We start from the raw sequence: 16,422 nt of genomic DNA on the forward strand, positions 1-16,422 counted from the left end.
GTTTTGATGATTAATTAGCATGCTGCTATATTTTTCAAATGTGTTTCCTTCTTTACAAGTAAGATCTGACAGCAAATGCTGCTCCTCTGTGCACATCTATTGTTGAACAGTAGACCATCAGGGGATCGTTGTTGTTAATGTGTTTTTCTCCTACATTTAACTGATAAACAGAAACAGTAGCAGAGAGAGGAGATAAGAAGAACATTGGAGGAAATCCAAAATCAACAATCTTTTTTTTCTAAAGGAAAATCTCTTCATCTTATCACTCTTTGGATATCGCTACTCTATTTCTAATTTTGCCTTTTTATTTCTTGATCTTTTTTTGTGTTTTCTAAACGAGCAGGAGATATAGATATAAAATGTACCTCGGGGTGTTGTTGCTTTGGTTTACTAATGCTCTTGTCTCCCTGGCAAGATGCAACGTTCACTTTTAACCTTCGCTCCACTGTTTCTCTTCTTCTTTTTAAGTGGGTGACAGGGTTTAAATTTAGCTTTGATTAGACAGGATTGAACTTGGTGAAAGGGATGATAGATACAAAACCTATTTTTCCTGGAGAACATTAAGGGGAGTTGAGCCATCCATTATTCAGCCTCACATTACTATCAAAGGCAGCCAGCCTTGTGTCGTGTCTTTGGCTATGCCGGATTAAGTGATATGACATGCTATTCTATAAAATAATTTATCTGTAATTAATATCACCTGATTGAGCTAATCATGAATATGTAATTAACTAGAGTCGGGGCACCACAAAATAATATTTATAGAGCTGTTATCTTCCGAATAAACTCTTAAAGACCTAGTAATATTTTACATCAATAGCAGTCAATATTAATCGTCACCTTAATTCAGTCTCAACTGAAAGTTGTACATTCTTGGTTATCTTCACGAACCCTGGCTAACAAGTTGAATCAGCAATACAAATTGGGTTTAATTATTTATTTACTAAATACCTAACTAATCACACAGAATTACACATACACACAATTAATCATAACTTGATTACAAATTACGTCATAAAGGAAAACATCCATAGCGGGCGGAACAGATATGACAGCTTGTTACACAAAAGAAAAGGGGCTGGGTTTGAGTGAAAGAGCGGGAAGACTGAGTAACAAAGGAAGAAGCTGTGCTATCGTAAATACAGTATCTTATGCATTCTAAATTACCGCCCATTTGGAAAAGGAAAATGCAATAAATATTTACTCTGAGCTGCGCTTCAATAGGTTGGTGGTAGATGGAAGGCCGTGTTGCCAAACCGAGTCCTTTGTCCTTTGAAGAATGTCTCTGGTGTTCAATTGGATACATTGTAGTAACGTCGTTGTGTGATAGACGGGTAACTCTATCTGTTCCTTCCTAACCCTCGTTTGCAGCTGCTGTTGCTAAGTCAACGGCTAGGAGGTATCACTTCTGTAGTGAATAAGAGTTCAAAGTTCATACTATTCGCAACCAAAGCTCACGCTGATGTTGGCTTCGTTCTGTAGTTATTATCTGAACCTCGGAACAGGAGGTTATATTGTCGTCAAGGCTTTATATAGTGGAGCGAGAAGGGTGTCTGAAAAGTTTTATAACCCATGACTCTTCACAGGGGTGGGCTACTGTTTGAGCAGAGCCCTAACCTAATGAAAACCAAATTCTCACATTTTAGAAGCTAAAATCACATTTCATCCCATCATGAATAATTTCATATTCAAACATTTAAATTGAACAACAATTCCATGTGAATACGATAACTCTGATGTGTATACTTTCCACTGTAGAGTTTATGTCATCTTATCATTGATGAGATTGTCTCAGATGACAACTGAACTGACATCGTATTCATTAAGTACCACTGCATATGTTCAATTGGTCAGATTACCAGAATATAGTTCCTTTCCCCCCACTTTCTGATGTTCCCAGAATCTCTATGTTAACCAAGGGGTTTTCAAATGTAACATCAGTAGGGTAGAGAGAGGAAAAAGGGGGGAGAGGTGTTTATGACTGTCATAAACCTATCCCCCAGGCCAACGTCATGACAGTCCCCCCATGTTGGGTTCAATCTTGCGATTAACCTGCATGTTGCAAACCAACATAAAAATTACAGTGGGTTGTCCTGGTTGTGGACCATCGTTGTGGTCCCCATCTGGTGATCGACCCGGGTAGGTTTTCTGCGAATGAAGTCTGCTCCATGGCTGGACAGCAGATGTCCAGTTGGTGATCACTGTTGCAGTCCCCCCTCTGGTGTGGTCGACCCGGGTAGGTTGTCTGCAAATGAAGAAGTCCACTCCATGGCTGGCAGCAGATGTCTGGATTGGGATTGCCGTTCCGGACCCGTCGTCTGGTCATCCAGACTGGAAGATCTGGGCAGTAACTTAGGCAGATGTTAACAACGCACACACACTCATGAAATATATCATTACATTTCCTCCCAAATGAGCGGCGTTGTGGCACTAACTGATGGTTGTATGGGGAAGTTGTTAATGGCTCTATCACTTTCTACGCGCCGAAGAAAATGAAACAAAATTAATGAAAACATAAACAAAACAAAATATAGTTATGCCACCTTAATCATCTAATTAGACTGTATTCTATCTACGTCCATGGTCTTGGCAAAATGACCCTATCATGTCATTGTCTAATGTCATATCTAGGGCTTTCCTAATTTGCGGGGTGTTGCTTACGGTACTATCCTAAGTTGATATCTATATGATAAGTCTACAGCTGTAAGGCCGATGTGAGGACGACGGTCCGATGTCAGTTTTGGGCAGTCTACAGGGATGACATATGGACTTCTGAGAAAAAAACTGGTGAGTGCTGTAGCTGTAGAGTTAAAGAGTCAAAATAAATGTTTGACTTTACTAAGCCTGGTATTTTGCTCGGACCCTTAAGTGATCCTAGCATAAATCCTAATTGGATGTTCTGTTGTGCATGTGAGTTTATGCTTACGCAAGCACACATGTCAAGGGAAGGAAACCAAGTACCCTGGCAGATTACAACTTGCTCAGAATGAGTCTGACGTAGTCAGGTCATTTTCAGGTCAATGCCTGGAGGTCAGTCAGAATTGGTGTCGAGAGAGTCTGTAGTGGTTTTACTACCAGTCACTGTCTTCCACTATTGTAGGTATGAAGAAGTCTACTTCATAGCTATGTGATCCACGAAGGAGCTAACCTCATGATGGAAGTACTCTAAGTATTAGACCAGTCGTACGTGGTGTGATCATGGTTCATGACTTCTAATAACTTTTCTCCTGAACAGAGGGATCTATTTATTAGTGGCATGTGTAACAATTGGAAGAGTGCAATGGAGATTCCCTTCCCCGTGTTGCACTCTGAGTGACTCCTATGCTGCTATTATCAATAGCAATTTAGCTTGTGAGGTTACTAAACCACTTACTGAGTGTTGCTGGACTGACTGTGGTATTGGTACTGGTACTCAAGGGGTCCAGTTGTCCTACCGATTTTTTCGGAAATGTTATCCTACAGGATACCACCAGTGAGGTACACCTCACTACTATCTTAGATGTGTTCTAAGATAATCCCCGTCTAGGGGCCTGTCTGCTCCTCACTGTTCTTAAAGGGGAGTTTACAACTAGATTTGGTGGCCTCGTACGGTGTTGTCCATAATGTCGACTCCCCCCACTGGCCTCGATAAGGCTCATCATGGGTCTGGGCTACTATTCCCCCCCTTTGGGTCTCGGGACCTCCCCACCAACGGGTGTTGTTGGTATCCGAGGCGCAAACGAAAAGTTTGGACCCTATGTACGAGTTGTCAGTGGCCGCGTTATTATGAGAGTGGCTGTAACCTTTCAACCAAATCTCCTGGTGTTTGTGCTTCAACACCCTCAGTGGCTGTCGAGGTCTGTCAGTCCCCACCGCGCCCGCGTGAGGCAACCTCTTCAGTACCTGCAAACTGAGACGAGGAAATCGGTCTGTGATATCGCAAAGTGTTTCACCAGTGGGAGTCATCGGGTCAGTTGCTGGACTGATGCCATTAGTGTCATTGTAAGGGTTGACAGCCCCCCACAAAGCGGAAGGTGTGTTATCGGAAGCAGAGTATACTCTGCGCATCAATGTTTTTTTTGCTGAGACGGCCGCAGTGCTTGCGGAAGTGTCCGAAGGGCAAGAGAAGTTCATCTCAATTAACGTATTGCACGACTGCAAGGCGGAGGAATGTTACTCATTCACAGAGACAGCTGGCTCGAAATCATGACAAGAATGGTCAATCAGATTGGCTGATGGAATGTGTCAAGATATCGTAATATCTCCTTGGATCGGATTCTGCCCCAAGAGGTTCCTAAACGTCTTTTTCCCAAGGGGTGCTTTTAAGAGATAACCCTCGTGAATGACTGCGTTGCAGCTAGCGTTAGGGGAGGACAGTGTGGTCGGTGGAGAAGGCACTGTGGCCTGTGACCATACCTGGTTGGTTTTCCAATCCATCAATGGGAGTAACCGATCCATCAAGTCTGCTCCAAGTACAGTGCCTTGCGAAAGTATTCGGCCCCCTTGAACTTTGCGACCTTTTGCCACATTTCAGGCTTCAAACATAAAGATATAAAACTGTATTTTTTTGTGAAGAATCAACAACAAGTGGGACACAATCATGAAGTGGAATGACATTTATTGGATATTTCAAACTTTTTTAACAAATCAAAAACTGAAAAATTGTCCGTGCAAAATTATTCAGCCCATTTACTTTCAGTGCAGCATACTCTCTCCAGAAGTTCAGTGAGGATCTCTGAATGATCCAATGTTGACCTAAATGACAACAATCAGTCGTATATTGCACAAATCTGGCCTTTATGGAAGAGTGGCAAGAAGAAAGCCATTTCTTAAAGATATCCATAAAAAGTGTTGTTTAAAGTTTGCCACAAGCCACCTGGGAGACACACCAAACATGTGGAAGAAGGTGCTCTGGTCAGATGAAACCAAAATTGAACTTTTTGGCAACAATGCAAAACGTTATGTTTGGCGTAAAAGCAACACAGCTCATCACTCTGAACACACCATCCCCAATGTCAAACATGGTGGTGACAGCATCATGGTTTGGGCCTGCTTTTCTTCAGCAGGGACAGGGAAGATGGTTAAAATTGATGGGAAGATGGATGGAGCCAATTACAGGACCATTCTGGAAGAAAACCTGATGGAGTCTGCAAAAGACCTGAGACTGGGACGGAGATTTGTCTTCCAACAAGACAATGATCCAAAACATAAGCAAAATCTACAATGGAATGGTTCAAAAATAAACATATCCAGGTGTTAGAATCCAGACCTGAATCCAATCGAGAATCTGTGGAAAGAACTGAAAACTGCTGTTCACAAATGCTCTCCATCCAACCTCACTGAGCTCAAGCTGTTTTGCAAGTAGGAATGGGAAAAAATGTCAGTCTCTCGATGTGCAAAACTGATAGAGACATACCCCAAGCGACTTACAGCTGTAATCGCAGCAAAAGGTGGCGCTACAAAGTATTAACTTAAGGGGGCTGAATAATTTTGCACGCCCAATTTTTCAGTTTTTGATTTGTTAAAAAAGTTTGAAATATCCAATAAATGTCGTTCCACTTCATGATTGTGTCCCACTTGTTGTTGATTCTTCACAAAAAAATACAGTTTTATATCTTTATGTTTGAAGCCTGAAATGTGGCAAAAGGTCGCAAAGTTCAAGGGGGCCGAATACTTTCGCAAGGCACTGTAGCAGGAGTACAGTTTCCAGCGATACGTCCTTGAAGTGTATTTTCAGCATGACTCTCAATGTGAGAGGCGAGGTAGTCTGAGTGACCCCTCGAAGTGTAGTGTTGCATCATTACACTTTTAACCAACGTTTAGTTGGCTTCAAAGCCCTTTTTAGATCATCAAACAATGTTTGAGAGATGAGTGATATTGTCGCACCCGAATCAATTAGCGCATGACAAGTTAAGCAGTCCTCCAGGACTGTTTCCAGGTATGGTCGTTTCGATTCGTGTTTAGTGGACATATTCCCCACAAAGTGGAGTGGTCGTTCGCAACAACGTGATGTGTCAATTCTGTTCAAGCTGGAAGCAGATCGACTTTTCCGATTTTGAGTGGGCTTGGCTTTAACGAAGCGATTGACCTGTTTCTTTGCAACCTTTGTATCAGAGTCTATAGACAAAGCCCGTGGGCTTGTTTCTTGATCAAGCGGGCCCTGGATAGGGTCTCGAGTAAGAGCAGGAGAAATTTGAATTTTAACGTGCTTGCTATGGGTGTTAATTCCTGCGGACCTGGTGTCTGGTAATTCCCCGTCTAGTCCTTGTGACTTATCTTTGACCCTTTTCTCAAATGTTTCTCGCTTTAGTTCTTCACGTAGTGGAACTTCTGGAGAACATTGGTCTACGTTTTGATCATCCTTCAACCCTTTGTTACCCTTGCGCTCTGACACTTTGTGTGGGTTGGGTGCAGGAACGTAGTGAACAAGTCGATTGTAGCGGTAGTCGTTTTGATGGCGATGTACTTTACAGTTATTTCGACCGCGGATGTTATTGGAATCATGGTAGACACTGTTGTTGTGCGTCATCTCCTAACGCTCCAATACCTGATAATGCACCCTCTAACTGGAGTGAGTGCTCCTGGTCAAACTTCCAAACCGAGTGGTCAGGGCTCTTAGCTTTGTGAGCTTTTGATGCCTCAAAAGCTGTGCTTGCAAGCTCTCTGAGTTGTAAGATAGGCAAGCCAACGTGGGTGGCAGGGCCCAAGTAGGTAATGAAGGTAGGATACACGTTCGAGAGGAACATTTGTTTAAATGGTAACAGGCAGAATTTGGAGTAGAAGATTGTTACTCTGAGTAACGTTCAACAAAACTGCCTGCATGTTATCAAATTGCGCGCTCCTGTTTGTAGATAACTCATCAGATTTATCTAGTTTGGAGTGGACTACATCGTATTTAGTTTTGGCTAAATCGAGTTGTTCCTGGAGACAACGATTTTGTTGAAGAGTTTGTGCTCGTTCATCATCATAAGTATTTGCAGTTACTTTTAATTAATTAAGTTCAGATTTCAAACGCAGTTCCTCGACTAGCAGAAAGTTTTCATTTCCTGCTTTTGTCAATAGTTGCTCAGTTCTCTCCACCTGTCCCCCCATGTTAGCCATGTCTGGCACGTGCTGTTCACTGTGGTATTGGACCGATGCCACATTTTTATGTCGATACATCAGTGCAAAAGTGGGGAGAACCGTCACAAAGCCTGTGTTTGATGGTTGATTTTGGAGAGCGTTCTCAATTTTTTTTGTTTTTTCGCTAACGGCATAATTAGGGTTGGTATCGCTGCTGAGGTCAGAGATCAATCCTTTTATGGGTGGAGGTTCCCTAATTAGCGGAGGAGTGGTGACCACCTCCTTTGATAGCTTGCACATTATTAGAACAATTTAGAGGAAAAATGCTCCTATTTTTTTCAAAGTTTGGGTTTGGAATTCATTGGAAGCTGCAAAGACAAGTTTAATCTATTTATACATGTTGACGAACTATCAGTAAAGTACCAGTAATGTGGAAGTTGGATGTGAATGAATTTGCAAAAGCAAATTGAATTAATTAATCAATGCCAATGATTAATCCTACCTGGGTAGGCTATCTGGGTATTAAACTTTAACCTGAGATGTAGCTTCATCCAGGTTAATATGAGAAGTTTAAAAGTGTCTCATTTGATTGGAAGAACATTAAGGTATGTTCGACAATTTAACATATTAAATTGAATGAGACGATAATCCATACAATCTCCATTGATTGGATATCATAAGTGTAAAAAGTAGATCAAATGTTGGGAACATTCAACACTGTGGTACACTTCTCCCTAAGGCCGAAACCACATGGGATTCCCGATGGGGCGGGGCTTCTGTCAGTACTGGATTACTGAATGGTTTTTCAAAAAACAAATTTTACTGATTGATCAATTTTATGATAAATCAGACCTGTATAGGCTGTTTGGGATTTAATCTCTAATTAACCTGAGAAGTTGCTTCATCTAGGTTAGTTTGGGAAAAGTTGACATTGTCTTATTTAGAAAACTTATCAATTTGGATATTATTTAAAATATCTATTTCAGAATGTAAATTGACAGATTTACACTTATTACTTCAATTGGATAAGACATTGACATCCGTCTGGATATCATAAGTAATGACTTGAGTGTGACCTGAATAATTCTTCATGAATATACTGGGCACACTTCAGCGGTCAATGATTTCACACGCTGAAATCAAAAGGAACTACCCGGGGCGGGACTTCCGTTCCGCAAGGCGGAGGAATTTCAACGTAGCACATAGGATTCCCTTGGCAAGGGAAAGGTTTTACTTATAACGTATTATGTTCAAACCCTTTTCGGCATTTTTTGACAATGTTTTAACCGGTACATGCAGCAAACAACTAAATGCACCTTTGTCTACTCTCTCTCGAGAGAGAGAGACAGAGATATATATCGCTGGTCAAGCTTATATCTCCTGAATTTCAATCGGCTGGCTCTTTGTCCTCGCCCGAGAAATTAATAATGACCGAGCCTGAAACGCAGAAGGCAGAAATAGCCCTGAAATAGTGCTGCGTTTGGCCAAACGCTCTATTTCTCAGATTTCTATAATTTAAGCTTTATCAGTTTAGCTCTATAATTAGCTTACGTTACCCACTGACTACGTCAGAGAACAACACGGAGGCGGGGAATCCTCAGTACACACACACCCAATAATGCTTGTCTTTAACACTCCAAAAATGTGTATCATAAACTTGGTATATTATGTAATCTGTTTTTCAATTTTATACAGGCTGAATCAAAAGGAAAGCATCATTCTATTTTAGATTCCTCTCAGGGGGCTCCAATAATGTTGTGTCTTTGGCTATGCCGGATTAAGTGATATGACATGCTATTCTATAAAATAATTTCTCCGTAATTAATATCACCTGATTGAGCTAATCATGTAAATGTAATTAGCTAGAGAGTCGGGGCACCAATAATATTTATAGAGCTGTTATCTTCCGAATAAACTATTAAAGAAATAGTAATATTTTACATCAATAACAGTCGATATTAATCGTCACCTTAATTCAGTCTCATCTGAAAGTAGTAAATTCTTGGTTATCTTCACAAACCCTGGCTAACAAGTTGAATCAGCAATACAAAATTGGGTTTAATTATTTATTTACTAAATACCTAACTAATCACACAGAATTACACATAAACTTAATTAATCATAACTTGATTACACATTACGTCATAAAGGAAAACGTCCCTAGCGGGCGGAACAGATAAGCGGGCGGAACAGATATTACAGCTTGTTACACAAAAGAAAAGGGGCTGGGTTTGAGTGAAAGAGCGGGAAGATTGAGTAACAAAGGAAGAAGCTGTGCTATCGTAAATACAGTATCTTATGTATTCTAAATTACCGCCCATTTGGAAAAGGAAAATGCAGTAAATGTTTACTCTGAGCTGCGCTTCAGTAGGTTGATGGTAGATGGAAGGCCGTGTTGCCAAACCAAGTCCTTTGTCCTTTGAAGAATGTCTCTGGTGTTCAATTGGATACATTGTAGTAACGTCGTTGTGTGATAGACGGGTAACTCTATCTGTTCCTTCCTAACCCTCGTTTGCAGCTGCTGTTGCTAAGTCAACGGCTAGGAGATATCACTTCTGTAGTGAATAAGAGTTCAAAGTTCATACTATTCGCAACCAAAGCTCACGCTGATGTTGGCTTCGTTCTGTAGTTATTATCTGAACCATTCTGACATCGGACCGTCGTCCTCTCATCCTCGGAACAGGAGGTTATATTGTCGCCAAGGCTTTATATAGTGGAGCGAGAAGGTTGTGTTTGAAACGTTTTATAACCCATGACTCTTCACAGGGGCGGGCCACTGATTGAGCAGAGCCCTAACCTTATGAAAACCAAATTCTCACATTTTAGAAGCTAAAATCACATTTCATCCCATCACGAATAATTTCATATTCAAACATTTAAATTGAACAACAATTCCATGTGAATATGATAACTCTGATGTGTATACTTTCCATTGTAGAGTTTATGTCATCTTATCATCGATGAGAATGTCTCAGATGACAACTGAACTGACATCGTATTCATTAAGTACCACTGCATATGTTCAATTGGTCGGATTACCAGAATATAGTTCCTTTCCCCCCACTTTCTGATGTTCCCAGAATCTTTATGTTAACCAAGGGGTTTTCAAATGTAACATCAGTAGGGTAGAGAGAGGTAAAAGGGGGGAGAGGTATTTATGACTGTCATAAACCTACCCCCAGGCCAAAGTCATGACACTTGCATTTTGTGGAACTGTTCTTCACCCTGCCATTGTGTTTCCTGATTTTAAGCCTGGATCTCTACGGGTAAGGGGCATAGTTTTGGTTCATATCAGTGTTGTATTGTCTGCAATAGGGTTGAATGGCGGGAACCCGGTTACTGTAATTTACCGGGATTTACCAGCCAAAACCACTCCCTTTTTCTGAGATAAATAACTGAGAGAAAAAGGTAAATTATAATGAATTATTTATACGAACAGCATGGCGTGAAATGGAACTGTGAAATAATATGCGATGTCTAAATTTGGCTTCTCTATGGTCTCTGCAGAATGAATCATCAACGCTCCAGGTGGGGACAGACAGCCCATCTCAGTATGGAGCGCAGTTCACAATGCATGTAGACCCATTATTTCATCATGGTAACTTTTTTACTTGTGACAGGTAGGCCTACATTTGCTGCAGCATAGTCTATGCTACAGTAATATACCTTATCATTTAATTGTAAATATTTTACTTTTTTTATTGCAGCTGCAGAGTTTTAAAATATCTTATCACTCGAATATCATTGCTTTAAATCAGTGCAGCGTGAGCACTCTCTGGGTCTTTCTCTCCATCAACTCCATTCAAATTTAATCCAATGGCCTATACAGTGTTTCGGAAAGTATTCAGACCCCTTCACTTTTTCGACATTTTGTTTCATTACAGCCTTGTTCTAAAAAATAATAAATAAATAATAAATAAAATATCATGAATCTCAATACACACAATACACACAATACACCAAAATGACTAAGAGAAAACAAGTTTTTGGAAAAACATGAATACCTTATTTACATAAGTATTTACACACTTTACTATGAGACTCAAAATTGAGCTCAGGTACATACTGTTACCATTGATCATCCTTGAGATGTATCTACAACTTGATTGGAGTTCACCTGTGGTAAATTCAATTGATTGGAAATTATTAAGAAAGACACGCAATTGTCTATATAAGGTCCCACAGTTGACAGTGCATGTCAGAGCAAAACCAAGCCATGAGGTTAAAACAAAATTTCATAGAGCTCCGAGACAGGATTGTGTTGAGGAACAGATTTGGGGAAGGGTACCAAAATATTTCTGCAGCAGTGAAGGTCCCCAAGAACATACAGTTAAAGTTGGAATTTTACATACACCTTAGCCAATTACATTTAAACTCAGTTTTTCACAATTCCTGACATTTAATCCTAGTAAAGATTCCCTGTCTTAGGTCAGTTAGGATCACCACTTTAATTTAAGAATGTGAAATGTCAGAATAATAGTAGAGAGAATGATTTATTTCAGATTTTATTTCTTTCATCACACTCCCAGTGGGTCAGAAGTTTACATACACACAATTACTATTTGGTAGCGTTGCCTTTAAATTGTTTAACTTGGGTCAAACGTTTCGGATACCCTTCCACAAGCTTCCCACAATAAGTTGGGTGACTTTTGGCCCAATCCTCCTGACAGAACTAGTGTAAACGAGTCAGGTTTGTAGGCCTCCTTGCTCGCACACGCTTTTTCAGTTCTGCCCACAAATTTTCTATAGGATGATGTCAGGGCTTTGTGATGGCCACTCCAATACCTTGAATTTATTGTCCTTAAGCCATTTTGCCACAACTTTGGAAGTATGCTTGGGGTCATTGTCCATTTGGAAGACCCATTTGCCACCAAAAGCTTTAACTTTGTGACTGATGTCTTGAGATGTTGCTTCAATATATCCACATCATTTTCCTACCTCATGGTGCCATCTATTTTGAGAAGTGCACCAGTCCCTCCAGCAGCAACATGACGCTGCCACGCCCGTGCTTCACAGTTGGGACGGTGTTCTTCGGCTTGCAATCCTCCCCCTTTTCCCTCCAAACATAACGATGGTCATTATGGCCAAACAGTTCTATTTATGTTTCATCAGACCGGAGGACATTTCTCCAGAAAAATACGATCTTTGTCCCCATGTGCAGTTGCAAACCGTACTTTGGCTTTTTTATGGCGGTTTTGGAGCAGTGGCGTCTTCCTTGCTGAGCGGCCTTTCAGGTTATGTCGATATGGGACTCGTTTTACTGTGGCTATAGATACTTTTGTACCTGTTTCCTCCATCATCTTCACAAGCTCCTTTGCTGTTGTTCTGGGATTGATTTTCACTTTTCGCACCAAAGTACGTTCATCTTTAGGAGACAGAACGCATCTCTTTCCTGAGCGGTATGACGGCTGCGTGGTCCCATGGTGTTTATACTTGCATACTATTATTTGTACAGATAAACGTGGTACCTTCAGGCGTTTGGAAATTGCTCCCAAGAATGAACCAGACTTGTGGTCTACAATTTGTTTTCTGAGGTCTTGGCTGATTTATTAAAATCTTCCCATGATGACAAGGAAAGAGGCACTGAGTTTGAAGGTAGGCCTTGCTATACATCCACAGGTACACCTCCAATTGACTCAAATTATGTGAATTAGCCTATCAGAAGCTTGTAAAGTCATGACATCATTTTCTGGAATTTTCCAAGCTGTTTAAAGGCACAGTCAACGTAGTATATGTAAACTTCTGACCCACTGGAATTGTGATACAGTGAAATAATATGTCTGTAAACAATTGTTGGGAAAATTACTTGCACAAAGTAGATGACCTGACCAACTTGCCAAAACTTTAGTTTGTTAACAAGAAATTTGTGGAGTGGTTGAAAAATGAGTTTTAATGACTCCAACCTAAGTGTATGTAGACTTACAACTGTACAGCAGTGACCTCCATCATGCTTAAATTGAACTGAGCCAAACTGAGCAATCGGGGGAGAAGGGCCTTGGTGAGGAAGGTGACCAAAATCCCAATGGTCACTCGGCAAGAGTTCCTCTGTGGAGATGGGTGAACCTTCCAGAAGGACAACCATCTCTGCAGCACCAATCAGGCGTTTATGGTTGTTTTCCGGTCCCCGACGCTGAAAATCATCCCCACAGCATGATGCTGCCACCACCATGCTTCACTGTAGGGATGGTTCCAGGTTTCCTCCATACTTGACGCTTGGAATTCAGGCCAAAGAGTTTGAGACTCCTTTAGGTGCCTTTAGGCAAACTCCAAGCGGGCTGTTATGTGCCTTTTACTGAGGAGTGGCTTCCGTCCGGCTACTCTACCATAAAGGCCTGATTGGTGGAGCGCTGCAGAGATGGTTACCCTTCTGGAAGGTTCTCCCATCTCCACAGATGAATTCTGGTGCTCTCTCAGAGTGACCATAGGGTTCTTGGTCACCTCCCTGACCAAGGCCCTTCTCCCCCGATTGCTCAGTTTGGCCGGGCGGCCAGCTCTAGGGAGAGTCTTGGTGGTTCCAATCTTTTTCCATTTCAGAATGAAGGAGTCCACTGTCTTCTTGGGGACTTTAAATGCTGCAGAAATATTTGGCACCATTCCCCCTGATCTGAACCTCGACACAATCCTGTCTTGGAGCTCTTCGGACAATTCCTTCGACCTCATGGCTTGGACATGCTCTGTCAACTGTGAGACCTTATATAGGCAGGTGTGTGCCTTTCCAAATCATGTCCAATCAATTGAATTTACCACAGGTGGACTTCATTCAAGTTGTAGAAACATCTCAAAGTATGGCCAATGGAAACAGGATGCACCTGAGCTCAATTTTGAGTCTCATATTGAATGGCCTGAATACATATGTAAATAACGTTTCTGTTTTTTTTTATATTACACATAATCAAAAAATTCTAAATCCTGTTTTCACTTAGTCATTATGGGGTATTGTGTGTAGATTGATGATTGATTTATTTAGATTTTTTTTTAATTATCTATTTTTGATTTTTTTTTTTAATCATTTTTTAAAACCATTTTAGAATAAGGCTGTAACGTAACAAAATGTGGAAAAAGTCTGAATACTTTCCGAATGCACTGTATATAGATGTCATACCCGACCTCTTTCAGGTGATAAATTCAATGCAGTGTTAGCCTTATATTTAGCTAGTTAATAATTGGTTATGCATAATAAGCATAATAAGCTTTGTACTTATAGCCTCTGTCTCTTGCGCAATATGCACGCACCTGTGCTCCGCTGGCCTCTCTCCTTAAAAAACGCTCATTAGGTATTGGAGTCCAATGCAGAAAAAGCTAGACTAGAACAGCTGGCTGGACATAATTTGTTTTGCATTTCCTATACCAATAGACTTCAACGAGGGATGCAAAGCTTTTCTTTTGCTTAGGAAATGGAAATGCAAAAAAAATGATGTCCAGCCAGCTGTTCTAGTCTAGCTTTTTCTGCATGGGACTCCAAGACCTAATGAGCGTTTTTTAAGGAGAGAGGCCAGCGGAGCACAGGTGCGTGCATATTGCGCAAGAGACAGAGGCTATAAGTACAAAGCTTATTATGCATAACCCATTATTAACTAGCTAAATATAAGGCTAACACTGCATTGAATTTATTACCTGAAAAAGGTCGGGTATGACATCTATATACAGTGCATTCGGAAAGTATTCAGACTTTTTCCACATTTTGTTACTGTTTGAAAAAAGAGCAAACGCTCAATGGCGGTAGGCTATAGCTGTAATTACTTATAACCATTCAATATTTGTGATATATTTCAAATCCAGACATAGGCCTATGTATATGCTTTTGAATGACACTTCCGGTTTTGGCGGGAAATACCAGGTTATCCGGGAGAAAAGGGATTTATTCTTGGGATGGAACATTTGTAAAATATCAGGAAAATATTCAGCCCTAGTCTGCAACACTGTTATGCTTACAGCTTGTACTTGTGTCCATTGACAGAGGTCTGGTTTGAATTATGATGATGATAATGATTAGTATTATTACCTAATTATTACCTAATTATGTTCAAAACAACAACAAAAAACAACCATGCATAGTTTTTGTGAATTTTTTAAAATGTACTTCCAAATTCCATTTTGTGAGTTAGAGTAGGATGTATACCAGTTTATTGGATGGGAGAGATTAAATATTGATTAAAAGCTACATTTGTAACTTGCAGGTCCACATCAAAGGCACGCACTACAAAAAGAGAGAAAGAGAACATGTTTGCATTAATTTTGGAGCTGGGAAATAATGCCTAATTCTGCTGACGTACTGTTTGAGAGGAGAGGAGGGCTTGGGGTTGAGGGATGTTGATGGCAGAGCTGAGCAACGCACTGCAGTCCTCTCTTTCATCCCCGCCGCATGGTATTACGGCACTTTGAAATTGAAATGATTTGAAAATAGAATACGGTGGAAAATTAGCCCGTTTGCTGTCCCGCTGTTACCGGGGTCTCTTTGAACATCAATCTTTCCCAATCATCCATTGCCTTGCTGAGGCCTGGTCTCGGAGGCACGCTCCGTTCTCCGTGTCATGTTGGGGTCCTGGGCTATAACCCTGATGAACCATGGCTGTCCCTCTCCTGTCAGAGTACAACACATCTGGAGTCTTAGAGCATCCAGCTAGTATAACACCATAACGTTTTGTTTTTGAAGCAGGTGCATTGGTCACCTGCAGGTTGGATTTGGCCTTTAGTAAAGGGCCATGGTGTGGTGCTAGTGAGTGGGGAAGTTTACAGGTGTCAGGATGTAGGTAGATTTTAGCTGTATGAAGATGAGCTGCCTGAATCACTCTCAGCATCAACTGAAACTGGAATAAGAAAGTGAGAGAAAAAGAGAGAGATAAGCAGACAGACTGTATTTGTCACATGCACCAAATACAATAGGTTACTTACAAGCCCCCAAAAAGATGAGACACAGTGGGGGAGAGACAGAGCAATGCAAACTGTCAAAGTAACTGTTACTGGAAGTTAAGTCGAATCCCTCAGAATCTCCTTATAGCTGTGTCATCAAAGGTCCAATTTGAGAGTAAAGGAACCAAACCAATTTCAGCAGGCTACATCCCTGGCAATGACAGAATACATAAGCAGATCATGCAAAAAGTTAGACTCATGAAGGTTGTTTTATTGAGGGGTATTAGATCGGTTTTTAGTTAATTCCTTGTTTGGTCTTTGTATCCAAGGCGGATTTCACATGCTAAACCTTAGGGCGACATCTAACTCAACCACAGCCATCTCCACACTTGATTTTCTCATGTCCTTTTGATCCATCAAAGTGATTTGGGATAGAAATGAAGCATTCTTCATAGTGAGGGGATGCAAAAAATCTGCACCAAAAAGACGTTGCCTGACTTGCTACCGTATCAGATAGAGTAGCCTTAGAAT

General features: G+C 40.9%; 1 protein-coding gene and 1 long non-coding RNA gene across 8 annotated transcripts in view; one reads left to right on the top strand and one right to left on the bottom strand.

Moving 5' to 3' along the window:
- Nucleotides 1-16,422, top strand: part of LOC110521588 (neuroligin-1) — a 334,792-nt gene that overhangs the window by 124,032 nt on the left and 194,338 nt on the right. The window lies entirely within an intron of this gene.
- LOC149983959 (uncharacterized) overlaps nt 923-16,422 on the bottom strand; it is a 566,613-nt gene continuing 551,113 nt past the window's right edge. The window contains exons 3-4 of one of the 4 annotated variants that reach the window (XR_016495182.1): nt 11,114-11,158; nt 923-2,340 (exon numbers count right to left, since the gene is read on the bottom strand). This is a non-coding gene — a long non-coding RNA (uncharacterized LOC149983959). Of the gene's footprint in view, nt 2,352-9,093; nt 11,159-16,422 lie in introns of those variants that run through there. The other 3 variants (XR_016495181.1, XR_016495180.1, XR_016495179.1) reach the window with 3 other exon arrangements.

The sequence above is a fragment of the Oncorhynchus mykiss genome, chromosome 4 (assembly GCF_057628025.1).
Source record: "Oncorhynchus mykiss isolate SJ-2025 chromosome 4, ASM5762802v1, whole genome shotgun sequence".
In the NCBI taxonomy this organism is placed as follows: Eukaryota; Metazoa; Chordata; class Actinopteri; order Salmoniformes; family Salmonidae; genus Oncorhynchus; species Oncorhynchus mykiss.